This window comes from Anomaloglossus baeobatrachus, chromosome 9, assembly GCF_048569485.1.
Source record: "Anomaloglossus baeobatrachus isolate aAnoBae1 chromosome 9, aAnoBae1.hap1, whole genome shotgun sequence".
Taxonomy (NCBI): Eukaryota; Metazoa; Chordata; class Amphibia; order Anura; family Aromobatidae; genus Anomaloglossus; species Anomaloglossus baeobatrachus.
The window spans coordinates 106,275,594-106,291,604 of record NC_134361.1 but is presented as its reverse complement, the minus strand read 5'-3'; the positions used below and the strand labels follow the sequence as shown (position 1 = coordinate 106,291,604).

Genomic DNA, 16,011 nt, shown 5'->3' with positions numbered 1-16,011 from the left:
CGCACACGGCCTTCCCTGGCTGCAAGTTGAGTGGAGACAACCATTTCTGAAACTCGGTCTCCAGAGCTGACCACAACTCCTCAGCTGTGTGACTCACATTTCCCAGACATTTCAACGTAAAGACCGCCTGATGCCATTGAGCTCTGCTTCCAGCATAGTAAGGAGGTGTGCACAGTTACAACGCAGGTGGCCTGACCAGACAGGCTTTTGGCGGAGGTGGAGGACCGAGACGAGGTTGAGGAGGGCAAAGCAGTGGAGGAACTTGGACATACAGATGATTGACGCAAAACTCGTGGGGACAGCAAGACTTGGTCAGCAGACCCTTCTCCATCTCTCACCATAGTTACCCAGTGCCCAGTCAGTGACATGTAACGCCCCTGTCCATGCTTACTGGTCCAAGTATCTGTGGTGAAATGCACCCTGTCACACACAGAGTTTCTCAAGAAAACGGTGATGTTGTGTGCGACATGCTGATGTAGCGCAAGCACATCTTTCTTGGAGAAGTAGTGGCGACTGGGCATCTGGTATTGGGGCACTGCGACGGACATAAGGTTTCGAAAATCCTGTGTGTCCACTAGGCGAAAAGGCAGCATTTCTGTAGCCAACAGCCTGCAGAGGGTGAAAGTCAACCTCTTAGCTTTGTCATGGCTAGGAGGAAATGGTCTTTTACTTGTCCACATCTGAGGGACCAAGGGCTGGCTGCTGTGCTGAGACGGCGTTGAGTAGGGTGTCCTTGGAAAACTGCTGGTCTGTGAGGAAAATGCAGGCGGAGACATAATGTTGCCTTCATCCAAAGGTGGTGCTCTCGATGTCTGAGAGAGCTGAACACCTGCAGCTGTTTCCACTTCCAAAACAACTGGCAACCTACCAATCACACTGCCTGTTGTGGTTAAAGAGGTGGAAGGTCTGCGTTGAAAAGCATGTGTGACTGCTGTCCCCACAGTCACAGAGGATGAAGAGCGTGCGGATGCACTTGAAGGGGCAGACGGTGGTTGGCCCGCTCCGCTAGGCCACATTGTAGCACAGTGAGCTTCCCACTGGGACTTATGCTTCATATCCATGTGATGGTTCATGCATAAAGTAGTAAAACTAGTGAGGTTTTGGCCTCTATTTAGAGATTGGCGACAAATCTTACAGATGACATGAGTTGGGAGATCCTATGTGATGTCAAAAAAGGCCCAGGCTAGGCAAATTCTTAGAGCCCATGCAACCTGCAGAGCCACCCCGACTACTTGTGCTCAGAGGCAGAATTGTGTGTGAGGATGCAGTTGTTGACGTGCTTCCAGTACTCCGTCTCTTTCCAGGAAGGCGCAAGCTAACCTCGTCATCAGTCACATCCTCCTCCACTGCCTCAGCTGACCTCATTGAGTGCCTGACTGTGGGTTGAAAGTAAGTGAGATCTACAACCTCATCATCACCCTGTGTGTTTGCACTCCCCTCGTCCTCAGAGCCAACCTCTTCCTGCCCTGACTGAATAGTTAAGTTGTCATTCCAATCAGGTATCTGAGTCTCATCATCATCAGCATGTTCCTTATTCTCGCCACCAAGAGGTGTTACAGTTTGGGAATGAGGGTCTACATTATGCTTAGAAACTTCTTCATCAGGGCCTGAATCTGACTCACAAAGCTTATGGTCATCACTGCAGATCATTTCCTTGTCTGTAGTCACTGTAGCTTGGGAGCAGACCTCTGATTCCCAGGCTATAGTGTGACTGAACCGCTCTGCAGACTCAACCATCTCTGTTACCCCATCCTCTGCAGGGCGGGTGGAGACTTGAGAGCTGGTAGAAAGCAAGTGCGATTGAGATGACAACTCAGAGGTCTGGAGTCTTTGGGATGTTGAAGTTGAGGTGGAGGAGAGGCCAATTGATGGAGCACTTGCGATCCATTCAAGCATCTGCTGTTTTTGTGCCTCATCTACCTTTGGTAGAAATGTTCCTTTTGATAACAAAGGGATCCTATCAGATTGTCCACAAAAAGTAGTAGACATCTTACTTTTGCTGGAAGATGGCCTTTCTTCAGCAGATGTTACTGTGCTTTACCACCTACCCCACAGACACAAACTTTTTTCCCTTTCCAACACACCTGTTCCCCTTGTTCCCCTATTCACCAGCATCTGGCCTTTTGCCACTCATTTTGTTTGTGAACAAATTGGACACTGTTTGTTGCACTTAAAATGGCGCAGCAAAAATGGACAGGTGGTGTACAATGCACAGGTGGTCCAGCTTTAATGACAGCTGAAGAACCAACACTGATTATCCCAGACAATGAAACTATGGCCTTAAAAGGGGCAGCACTTTTTGCAATTAAAACTGCGTAGCAAAAATGGACAGGTGGTGGACAATGAAGAGGTGGTATAGCTAAATTGTCAGCAGAGGAACCCTAACGTAGTACCCCAGACAATGAGAGTATTGCCCTAAATATGGCAGCACTTTTTGCAATTAAAATTATGTAGCAAAAATGGACAGGTGGTGGACAATGCACAGGTGCTGTAGCTAGCTTTTCAGCAGAGGAAGCCTCACTTTCTATCCCTGACAATGAAACTATGCCCCAAGGAATTGCCTGAGCTAATTTAGCCAGACACTGTGATATAAACCCCTGCACAGCGCTGGCACAGACCTGCCTAGCAACAATGGCTATGAACGGCTTTAATGTAGCCCTGAAAAGGGCTGAAATTACAAGTAGTCCCTAATCCCTAAAGCGATGTGTAGATTGCACTGTAAGTCTATAGCGCACACAGCAGCAGCAGCGGGAGCGGAAGCGGTGACGGTCACCCACCTGCAGCAGAGAGATAATGGCGGCGAAGGGGAAAATGGCCGGGTCTTATAGGGCAAGGACATGTGACAAGCACAGTGCTGGCCTTGTTTGTCTGGTAAAAATCCACTTCGCTGTGTGTGTGTCTGTGATTGGCTAAAAGCCTGGCCCGCCCCACTGTACGCGCAGTTAGGAAAAAAAAAATGGCGATCGCCATTCTTTCAGTACTCAGCAGCATTGATCTAAACCCCGTTCCCCCACACACTATACGCTGAATTTTGATAACATCATTATTAACAGTGACTGACACTATTACAGTGAAAAGCCAGCTAGTAACTAGCTATGCTTTTTGGTGATCGAGCCGTTATCGAACGGTAACTTGAACAGCCGAACTTGAAGCAAATCGTTCGAGTTCGTCAAACGACTCGAACACCGACCAAAATCACTTGAATTTGAAACGGGCGAACCGTTCTAATCGAACATCGCTCAACTCTATTAATGACCTGTGGCTCCCAGCTCCATTGACTTTAATGTAAGCAGGTTTGTTGACAAATAACTATAAAGCGCATGGTTAACTTTTCCCCTCAAAACATAGTCTATGACGTTTCCTGAGTCAAATGAGTTGTCTGTGCAAAAATTCGTGATTGCAAATGTGATGATGCGGTTTCCTTTAGCGGACATACTTACATACATACACTCACTGAGTTTTATATATTAGATGTTTTCCTGCTGGTCTCTGCACTAATAGTAGTGAAAATGCTCTGATCATAGCAAAATACCAGTCTGATAGTGATAAATTGCAAATTTGCAGAGCAGCAGGGAAATAATAATAATATACAGTTAGGTCCAGAAATATTTGGACAGTGACATAATTTTCGCGAGTTGGGCTCTGCATGCCACCACATTGGATTTGAAATGAAATCTCTACAACAGAATTCAAGTGCAGATTGTAACATTTAATTTGAAGGTTTGAACAAAAAATATCTGATAGAAATTGTAGGAATTGTACACATTTCTTTACAAACACTCCACATTTTAGGAGGTCAAAAGTAATTGGACAAATAAACCAAACCCAAACAAAATATTTTTATTTTCAATATTTTGTTGCGAATCCTTTGGATGCAATCAATGCCTTAAGTCTGGAACCCATGGACATCACCAAACGCTGGGTTTCCTCCTTCTTAATGCTTTGCCAGGTCTTTACAGCCGCAGCCTTCAGGTCTTGCTTGTTTGTGGGTCTTTCCGTCTTAAGTCTGGATTTGAGCAAGTGAAATGCATGCTCAATTGGGTTAAGATCTGGTGATTGACTTGGCCATTGCAGAATGTTCCACTTTTTTGCACTCATGAACTCCTGGGTAGCTTTGGCTGTATGCTTGGGGTCATTGTCCATCTGTACTATGAAGCGCCGTCCGATCAACTTTGCGGCATTTGGCTGAATCTGGGCTGAAAGTATATCCCGGTACACTTCAGAATTCATCCGGCTACTCTTGTCTGCTGTTATGTCATCAATAAGCACAAGTGACCCAGTGCCATTGAAAGCCATGCATGCCCATGCCATCACGTTGCCTCCACCATGTTTTACAGAGGATGTGGTGTGCCTTGGATCATGTGCCGTTCCCTTTCTTCTCCAAACTTTTTTCTTCCCATCATTCTGGTACAGGTTGATCTTTGTCTCATCTGTCCATAGAATACTTTTCCAGAACTGAGCTGGCTTCATGAGGTGTTTTTCAGCAAATTTAACTCTGGCCTGTCTATTTTTGGAATTCATGAATGGTTTGCATCTAGATGTGAACCCTTTGTATTTACTTTCATGGAGTCTTCACTTTACTGTTGACTTAGAGACAGATACACCTACTTCACTGAGAGTGTTCTGGACTTCAGTTGATGTTGTGAACGGGTTCTTCTTCACCAAAGAAAGTATGCGGCGATCATCCACCACTGTTGTCATCCGTGGACGCCCAGGCATTTTTGAGTTCCCAAGCTCACCAGTCAATTACTTTTTTCTCAGAATGTACCCGACTGTTGATTTTGCTACTCCAAGCATGTCTGCTATCTCTCTGATGGATTTTTTCTTTTTTTTCAGCCTCAGGATGTTCTGCTTCACCTCAATTGAGAGTTCCTTAGACCGCATGTTGTCCTGTCACAGCAACAGCTTCCAAATGCAAAACCACACACCTGTAATCCACCCCAGACCTTTTAACTACTTCATTGATTACAGGTTAACGAGGGAGACGCCTTCAGAGTTAATTGCAGCCCTTAGAGTCCCTTGTCCAATTACTTTTGGTCCCTTGAAAAAGAGGAGGCTATGCATTACAGAGCTATGATTCCTAAACCCTTTCTCCGATTTGGATGTGAAAACTCTCATATTGCAGCTGGGAGTGTGCACTTTCAGCCCATATTATATATATAATTGTATTTCTGAACATGTTTTTGTAAACAGCTAAAATAACAAAACTTGTGTCACTGTCCAAATATTTCTGGACCTAACTGTATTTACCATGGGTGAAGGACGGTGGACTGCTGGTGAGTAATCACCTACTAATTAAGTGGGTGATATCCTTGGGAGCTGCATCTATGGGAACTGTTCCTACTTTCTCTCTTTACTAAACAGTGATCTCCCACAACTTATCAGAAGGCCACTCACTACTGCCCTTACCAGCGATAAATATATAATTGCATTCCCTGTCTATCACTATCACACTTATCTTTGACCTGGTCGGGAAGATTAAACTCTGATCAGATCACAGACCAATGTGACAATGATAGATTGTGAAGCTAAAGAATGGCAGGGAAGAATCTTGTAATAAAGCACTAGTATATCCCAATGCACTTCCAATCCCTCTACCTGCACATACATACTGACTGCTTTCAAACTCAGTATGTCTCCAAAATAACTAAACACATACTTAATATTATATTTTTTAGTTTTTTTGATAAAATTAGATTTTAGGTGATAGGTACTATTTAAACACAATGCTGTTATAATGTGCCAATTTTGAATACCACTTATCATAAGTAGCTACAATGGCTGTGGCCACAGGGGGATTAGTGCGAGTCCTCGCATGACACTCAGCTCACGCTGCCAGCACAGTGGGAGCTGAGTGTCATGCGACTGTGTTCCGATCCTGCGATTAGAACACAGCTGCTGAGGATAGGGAGGGATGTATCTCCCTATCTCCTCTGTTGCTGGTCATGCGAGAATCGCATTGCACTCCGCTGAAATGCGAGTGCAATGCGATGTTTCTCTCGCCCCCATAGACTTGAATGGGTGCGTGTGAAACCAGATCGCATTGCACCCGCGGGATGCTGCAATAGTTTTCTCAGTCTGATTAGGGCTGAGGAAAAAAAACGCTAACAGGAGTGGGCCCATAGAGTAATATTGGTCCGAGTGGAATGTGATTTTTTTTTTATCGCATTCCACTTACTCTGTATTACTCGCTATGTGTGCTAGCCCTTACCGTAAGAACCAAACACCATTGAGTGCAAGATATAAGGCTCTTTATACAACTTTCATTACAATTGCCAGGATTAATCACCTCTCCACATCCTTATCATGTGCATAAGAGCAACCTGTAATCTAGAATACGTTTATAACAATGTTTTCTTGCATAAAAGGGAAGGGAAAATGATCAGGAACAGTATCGCTCACCTCAATAGGCACAATTTGTCCAATAAACTAACCCTATTAAGGGAAGAAGTCATTTTGAACTCCTGCGGTTTATGTAAATGGAATTGCTTTCTTCTTTGGTGCACATTATTGTATATTAGACTCATAATTCGGGAGTACATATCAGCATTAGGTTACCCTATTGTTCTGCTATATTTATAGCAGCATGCTACTTCAAGTTTTATGGATTACATGTGTTTATTATATTATTTTTTTGAAAAGCAAGAAATGTGTGTCATCTAGAGCCCAGCTCTGAACTTCAGACCATAATTAAGGTTGGTAACTTTCCGTTGACTTTTTATTAACCCATCTTCTGGGATTTTACACATGACAGTTATTCGTTATAAACAGTATGGGAGCTGTGAGACACATTCCCTTCAACCTCATGCATTTACAATCCTACCTAACATGAAAGCTATATCAGGGATAGTCAAAGAGTTCATTTATTGTCCCAGCAGAAAGCTTCTGTGATATTTTTGCTATGTCCCTGGGTGTACATATATATTTGCAGCAATTGAAAAACACAGAAAACCTTTTAAGTAAAAGGAGAGTTCTGAAAGAGGTGAAAACTAAAAGGATTCAAATAGAGTCTTTGTTCATACATCGTACACAGTACATGGATTAAGAAAAAATAGCATTAAAATCCTTATTTTTTTCTAATAATCCACTTAAGAATATATTTCTATTCAATTAGTGAAAACTATAATAACGCTTTAACTCATAGCTTGTGCTTTGAAATCTGAGAATAATGATATTTCTACCATCCCCATCATTTTCCCCTTTTCTACTCTAACGGACGCCGGCCTGGTCATGGAACGTCCCCAATAATGCGCTCCAGATGGTTGGCCCTTATAGAGCAGTATGGGGCTAATGAGGAGCTGACCTGTTCGACAGAACCAAGGAGGGCTGCCCTGGAGTTATCCTGTAGGTTAGAAGTCCCAATAGTCTGCTTGTAATGCAGGAGCCAGACCATGTAAGGGCCGACTTTCCTCACCTTGCTGAGCTCATGGGCACAAACTTTGGGTACCAATAGTTCCTCTATGCTAAAAGGGTCTGTGCAAATTGAACCACAGAGACTTGCAGTAATAAACTTGTATGTCAAGTTGAAATAAAGGGCATCCCTTATGTGACCTTCCTGTACTTAGGGTGTCTCATGATCCTGGTGAGGGCCAACCTAGTACCACACACCGAGTTCACCAGATAAAAAATTGCCATGTTATGTCTTCACTGGGACTTAAAAGATTATCCTTTCACACTGGTAATGATAAACACACCAGTCGGGAGGTGATGCCATAAGGTGGAATTGGCTGCTAGTGGGCACTACAACCTGATAGTAGGGAGGGACTTTCCCCTTTTATTCTCTGTCCTAAGGCCAACAATCATGCCACCTGGTGAACGTAAGTCACCAGAAGTATCAGCCACAGTACATCATTCAGAAGTGCTACAAAAACCTTGTGGCCCTGAGGAAACAGTGTGGGCTTGAGGATTGACATCCACTCCGGGGTAGAAGAGGGAGAAAACTCCTCGGGATGTAAGACTTGTTAGAATCCTGAATTTTCAGATTTAAATGTCTTGTGCAATAATTTCAGTATGGTACAACTCTGAGACCCTACTTTGTTCCAGGCCATGGAAAATGTGTTAATTTTTGATAGGGTACCTAGGGTATAGAAAGGCCTTTTGTGCACATAGAAAAAGTCTCAGATCTTTGAGTTCAGCTCATGAAAAATAGGAGGAAAAAGAAAAGTGTTGATTTTATATTTTTGTTCAGTGTACTGTGTACCATCTCGATTGGGTTAAGGTCTGGTGACTGTGGAGGCCAGGTCATCTGGCGTAGCACCCCATCACTCTCCTTCTTAGTCAAATAGCCTTTACACAGCCTGGAGGTGTGTTTGGGGTCATTTGTTCTGTTGAAAAATAAATGATGGTCCAACTAAATGCAAATCGGATGGAATAGCATGCCGCTGAAAGATGCTGTGGTAGCCATGCTGGTTCAGTCTGCCTTCAATTTTGAATAAATCCCCAACAGTGTCACCAGCAAAGCACCAAAGCACCCCCACACCATCACACCTCCTCCTCCATGCTTCACGGTGGGAACCCGGCATGTAGCATCCATCCATTCACCTTTTCTGTGTTGCACAAAGACACAGTGGTTGGATCCAAAGATCTCAAATTTGGACTCATCAGACCAGATGTTGCCTGTCCTTAGCAGTGTTTTCCTAGCAGCTATTTTACCATGAAGGCCTGCTGCACAAAGTCTCCTTTTAACAGTTGTTCTATAAATGTGTTTGCTGCTAGAACTCTGTGTTACATTGACCTGGTCTCTAATCTGAGCTGCTGCTAACCTGCGATTTCTGAGGCTGGTGACTCGGATAAACTTGTCCTCCGCAGCAGAGGTGACTCTTGGTCTTCCTTTCCTTCCGTCCTCATGTGAGCCAGTTTATTTGTAGCTTTTGATGGTTTTTGCCACTGCACTTGGGGAAACTTTCAAAGTTTTCCCAATTTTTCAAACTTACTGACCTTCATTTCAATTCTTAAAGTAATGATGGCTACTCGTTTTTCTTTACTTAGCTGCTTTGTTCTTGCCATAATACAAATTCTAACAGTCTATTCAGTAGGACTATCAGCTGTGTATCCAGCAGACTTTTGCACAACACAACTGATGGTCCCAACCCCATTTATAAGGCAAGAAATCCCACTTATTAAACCTGACAGGGCATACATGTGAAGTGAAAACTATTTCCGGTGACTACCTCTTGAAGCTCATCAAGAGAATGCAAAGAGTGTGCAAACCAGTTATGAAATCAAAAGGTGGCTACTTTGAAGAACCTTGAATATAAGACATATATTCAGTTGTTTCCCACTTTTTTGTTAAATATTTCATTCCACATGTGTTAAATCATAGTTTTGATGCCTTCAATGTGAAGCTACAATTTTCAGAGTCATAAAAATAAAGAAAACTCTTTGAATAAAGAAGGTGTTTCCAAACTTTTGGCCGGCTCTGTATATTTATCAATCATACAAAGGGGCAGTGTGTAGGAGGATACTATGCAGAGGGGAGTGTGGGGGTAAATTATAAAGACTGACATTGTGTTTGAGTGGTTTATTTTACAGAGGGGGCAATGTGTATGTGGTATATTATACAGAGAGGCAGTGTGTGGGAATATTATATAGAAGGGCAGTGTGTGGGGGGATATTATACAGAGGAACAGTGTGCGAGGGGATATTGTACAGAGGGGCAGTGTGTGTAGGGATATTATACAGGGGGGCAGTTTGTGTGGGAGCTATACAGATGGCCAGTGTGTGTAATGTTATACAGAGGGGCAGTGTGTGAGAATTTATACAGAGTTGTGGTGTGTGGGCATATTATACAGAGTGGAAGAGTATGGGGATATTATACAGAGAAGCAGTGTGTGGGAGGATATTATACAGAGGGGCAGAATATATATATATTTTTGTGAGGCTGCGCTCACTGAATGTATTGGGGGACACTCCCTTGGCTGCTATTACTGAGACACACGGAACACTTGGCAGTTATAACTGAGGCACACAGGAACACTTTTCCATTTAAAAGTCCAGTTGTTTTATTTTAAAGCTGCATAAACCACACTTGCAACTTAAACACAAAATCCTCTTCCGGCTTTAAGGAATTTACATGGTATGGAGACACGGGGCTCAGTGGGTGCTCTTGTCCACTTGCCCAGCTGCCTTTAGAAAGACAGCGTGGCTCAGGGCTCATCCCAACTGAACTCACAACCTCCTTAACCGGGGGCGGAACACTACTCAGACAACACAGGGTGAGGGAATCACAATATTAAGACTTTATTGGATCCCTAAAATATTAACGGCACATAACACATAACCAGCAAAATACACAAATGTAACAGGCAACAGAGTCTCACCCTTCCGCTGGCTCACCAGGGATTTAGAATGTCCGTGCCTCAGAGGTTCCAGGGCTATTTACTCCAATCCTGCAGCACCCCGCTTTTGGCGGGCACCCACTGAGACTGGAATAACACCAGATTTAGGAAGCTGGCTGAGGTCTGCAAAGTCTGTACCAGGTGACTGGATTGTCCCAACCTGGGTTTCCTCCTTAAGTAGTCCTTGGTTTGAAGTCATGTAGCCAAGTATTCCTCTAGTCAGAGCCAAAGTCTCTAGACCGAGTCCACAAGGTATCTTGGTCCTGATCCCCTAGCCAGCTCCTAAGAGCTTAGACTGGATCATGTGACATCCAACCACCGGTGACTTAAGGAAGTCCCCTTTTTATAGCCCGCGCCTTCCCTATGGATATACTGTGCCCTTATCGGATTGGTTGTACAAGGTTGCTTCTCTTATTGGATGAATTTCAAGCTGCATGGATAATGTTCATTTAAATGATGTGGATAGAAAGACTGAGGATATCTACATGGAGTCTGCAAGTCACAGACTAGACAATGGCTACTAAGGTAATTTATATTAGATTAGCAATACACAACTACATTACAATGGACGCTCAGAGGGTCTGGTAGAAACAATATTTTAGCAAACTTGAGTTAGCACACATAAGAACAATACGTCTGGCTAATGTAAGAAATTTTAACCCACGACACACATTGAAAAAGTCTGTGTCGTCACACAATGTATTACAGTCCATTTAACTGTGGACTCACTCATTGATCACACTGTCCCCAGTCAGGTTTAATGCACAGCTTATCAGTCCATTCCTCTCAGGAGATTTAGCAGTCTCTGCACACATTCAATAAAGTGAGTTCACACACCTCTACATGAGGTTTCTTCATGGAAGCCTGGCAGCTTCCTCACACACTGCCTCCTGGCAGTTTCTCTCAGTCTGGCTTCTGCCAGTCTCTCAACACAGGCTGACATCCCTCAGCTGTGTTCCATACAGAGGCTCCTGCCTCTCAGAGATTAGCAACCTCTCTCAGGCTGTTTTTCCTACAGTGTGGCACCACACACTCTCAAAGACTAAACACAGTCTGCCATGTGCCAAATAGCAGACTCAATTAAAGAACCTTGTGGCCTGTTAGCCATATGTCAAACACACCCATAGGCGGGGTATGGGATTATCCAGACTTGTCCAGCACACTGGCTATTCTTTAAGGAGACCTGACCCTTTAAATACAATACCAATACTTGTGGAACTACAGGTCCCATAATAACAGTTTCAGGTTCATTTCGCAGGGGACCTTCTCCACTGCGACACATAGCGACCATTTTCACTATAGTTGTGGTAGGACTATGGAAGGTTTGAGATGTGGAGGCGGAGCTGTGGTGGAGCCTGGGTGGAGTGTCAAGGGGGCCAGATAGTTTTGCCAGGGTGGGCCCCTGAAATTTCTGATTCAACCCTATCTTTAAAGACCCCGTTACACACAACGGCGTATCTAAGATTATATATCGCAGGGGTCACGGATTCCGTGACGCACATCCAGTATCGCTAACGATGTCGTTGCGTGTGACAGCAAGGAATGACCGTTAACGATGGAAAATACTCACCTTATCGTCCATCATTGACACGTCATTCCTTTTAAAAAAATCGTTGATTGTTGATCTCGCAGGTTGTTTGTCGTTCCCGAGGCAGCACACATCGCTATGTGTGACGCCTCGGGAACGACGAACTGTAGCTTACCTGCAGCCGCCGGCAATGCGGAAGGAAGGAGGTGGGTGGGATGTTACGTCCCGCTCATCTCCGCCCCTCCGTTTCTATTGGGCGGCCGCTTAGTGACGCTGCTGTGATGCCGCACGAACCGCCCCCTTAGAAAGAAGGCAGTTTGCCGGCAACAGCAACGTCGCTAGGCAGGTAAGTCCGTGTTTGGGATTAACGATATTGTGCGCCACGGGCAGCGATTTGCCCGTGACGCACAAACGATGGGGGTCTGTGCTTTCACCATCGATATTGCTAGCTATATCGCTGTGTGTAGCACCCCCTTTAGTGTAACATATCTGTAATGATATTTGAAATAATTGAAAAAAGTCAAAACATTCCAAGCAAAAAATATCATTGTATTAAGAGTACCAGCCACTAAGGTCCTGACTGTAGTTCAGTGGCTCAGACCCGCAACACACATCCGTGTAATTTGTATGTGTGCGGTACGTATTTGCACGTACCGGAGACACGTACACACGGAGACCCATGTTATTCAATGGTAGATGGCACACGCACGTAAAATCACACGGAACGTGTGTCCGTGTCGTAAGTACATGTGTGCGCTTTTCTACACAGACGACATGTCCGTTTTTTGCCGGCAACACGCAGGCACGGACCCGCTTTAGTCTATGGGTCCGTGCCTGCACGGACCGCACACGGAGTATGTCCATGTTCAGCACATATCGTCCGTGTCCGCTTTTCATCACAAAATTTGAAACACTTGTTATCAATCTATCAGGTCAATTGATGGCCATTAATTCTGGCACCAAACATACATTTCCTGTCTCATTTGCATGCCAGACAGCAGCTGGGCACCTGTCCTCTCACTGCAGGGGAACTTTGAGCACAGAGAACAACACAGGTACTGAGCATGGCGCCCAGAATCGATACAGAGAGGCTGATTGGAGAAGTAGAGAGGCATCAAGAGCTGTGGGACACACGTGTTGATGGCTATCATGACAGGTTAATGATGGAACGAGCATGGATGTCTGTGGCAGAGATAGTCTACCCTAGGAATGGATGGTCTCAATGTACCCCTGGAAGGAAAAATAGATATGGTGAGTACAGATATTTGCATTGCTTCTGTCTTTACCTACATGTGCACATTCTGTAGGCAGATTAGAAACATATTTGTATAGTTTTTTTGGCATGTATTAATGGGCCTGACTCATTTTGAGATACACTGGAGACTCACAAACGGGAGAGTGTATTTATTTGGCCTTTTGAAGTATTCATTGCAGTTTACTAGTAATGTCAGCATGTGTATATGTGGCCTGCAAAGCATTTTATGCATGGACAAAAGGCATTTCAGGGTGGTTAAGCCACTATTAAACATGTTTGGGGTTTTTTTTGGTTTGCTTTTCTGTGCTTTTTCTATTGCAAATGTGCTGTGAAATGTCTATACATTTTGAGTTGTATTTCTATGTTTGGTTTATTATGCATGTTCCTTGGTGTCACCATGTCTGGAATGGTAACAGTAATGTGTAGTGTATAATGGAAAATATATGTGGAACATATGGCACTTTATGGGTTAGTAGTAATTTTGTTTCTCGTGGCTTTCTGTTGTTTTTTGTGGGGTTTTTTTTGAACATTTAAAAGGAGATAAATGATTATTCAGTGGTTTAAGATTTTTACTGGTGAACTTGTTTTATTTCTCATGCTTATTATTAGTGATGAGCGAGCATGCTTGTTACTACTCGGTACTCGCACGAGTATCACTGTACTCGGGCTACTCGGCGGGGACCGAGTAATCTCGCGATACTCGTGCTGTACTTGTGGTCTTCATCCCTGCATGTTGGCGCTCTTTTGAGAGACAGCCCTCATGCAGGGATTGGCTGGCAGACCACTACAATGCCACAGCCCTGTTAGTTGTGGAATTGCAGTGATTGGCCGGCCCGCACAGCGTGACCGAGCCTTTATACCGGCGGGCGCGCTGTGCTCTGCTCACAGCCATCCAGACAGTCAGTGCAGGGAGAGTGTCGCTGCTTCAGGGAAAGGTTTGCGGCCCTTTATAGCTATTTCCATAGCAGGGCTGCAAACAGTGTGACCAAAAGTCCTTCTCAGGACTATTCTAGTTGTATACAGGCAGGCAGGGTATAGCCAGGTCAGAGTACAGTAGCAGAGTCCTTCTCAGGACTATTGTTGCTGTATACAGGCAGGGTATAGCCAGGTCGGAATACAGGCTAGTGACCAGAAGAGTCCTTGTCAGGACTATTGTAGCAGTATACAGGCAGGCAGGCAGGCAAGCAGGGTATATAGCCATTCCTAGTGGTGACCGTATACCAGCCTTCATCATATCTGGGGCTGGTGTACACAGTCTAAGGCCTCTGCCACACTCACGTGTAAAAAACGTACGTTTGGTGTAGTCCGTTTTTTGTGTCCGTGTTCCGTATTTGCAGTCCGTTTTTCCCCTCCGTGTGGTGTCCGTATGCATATCGTGTGTCATACGTGTGTACGTGTGTGCGTTTTCCTGTGCGTGAAATACGTCAGTGTGTGTTCCGTGTGCAGTCCGTTTTTTGTGCGTGTTTCACATGTTTCACACATTGAGATAATGGTGATTACTTGGAATTAAATGACACATAGGTGTATGTGATTAGGACATAAATATAAGTTAACTATAAGCTCTTTCCTGCTTGTATTATGTCTTGGAGCACCTATGTGTTGAGACAAAATTGTGGCAATGCCATTATCCACGGAGGCCTTAGTGTTTTTATGTTGGATTATATCTCGTCGTTTTGGCGTTAGACGGCACATGTTGCATTATGATAATGTAAGAAGAACCAGATTGTGGGTGCATCCACTAATGATGATGCGGCCTATGCATGGTCATTTCCATACTTTATTTTTTGAGTTACGGAATTTCCCAGATAAGTTTTTTTCATACTGCCGGTTGTCAGTTGAGAGTTTTGATTACTTACTAAATATTTTACGACCTCATTTGCAACATCAGGACACTTGGATGCGGCTTTCCATTTCCCCAGAGGAGAGATTTATGGTGACTCTGAGGTAATATATTTGTTTTTTTTGTAATTTGTGTAAATGTGTTATTTTTCACAGTGAAATGTGTAATTGATCCTTATTGATGTAATCTCATTTTTGATTCAATGTTTGTGTTTTCTTATGATTGTTTGAATTTTAAAAAAATAGTGTTAATTGTAAATCATTCTTTGTCTTGTTTTCATAGATTCTTGGCGACTGGTCAATCTTTTAGTGCTTTACATTTTGATTTTTTGTTGGGGAGATCAACCATTGCCGTTATAGTACGTCACACATGTGACATGATATGGCAACATTTAAAAGAAGAAATGATGCCTCAGCCAAACAGAGAAGATTGGTTGAAAATCTCTAAGGGCTTCAAGGACTCTGTTGACTTTCCTAACTGCATAGGAGCTTTGGATGGCAAGCATTTCAGAGTTAAAAAGCCACCAAACTCTGGGTCACGTTATTTCAATTTTCATAAGTTTTTTTCCGTTGTTATTTTGGCATTGGTTGACACAGAATACCGATTTATTTATGCAGACATTGGGGCCTATGGTAGTGCCTCAGATGCCCGTATTTTCCGTTCATCCAGATTAGCCCAACGCCTGCAAGAAAATTCATTATTGATCCCCCCTCCAGTTGCCCTACCTGGTACATCTGGACCGTTGGCACCATATGTGATGGTAGCAGATGCAGGATTTGCATTATCCAAACATGTTATGCGACCATATCCAAGGAGATCCATTGATGACAGGAAACAGTACTTTAATAATCGGCTAACTAAAGCAAGACGTTATGTGGAGTGTGCATTTGGTATTTTAGCTAACAAATGGCGCATTTATCAGACAACGATTCAGTTGCAGCCAACCTTTGTCACATCTGTACTCAAGGCTACCATTGTGCTTCACAATTACTGTCGGATACATGAAGGAGGAACTTATGTGGATGATGAATTTCAGATAAACCATGTTGTT

At 43.8% G+C, this 16,011-nt stretch overlaps 1 protein-coding gene across 1 annotated transcript in view; it reads right to left on the bottom strand.

The window, feature by feature from the left end:
* The window catches only part of LOC142251834 (uncharacterized), a 132,392-nt gene that overhangs the window by 6,945 nt on the left and 109,436 nt on the right, over positions 1-16,011 (bottom strand). The window lies entirely within an intron of this gene.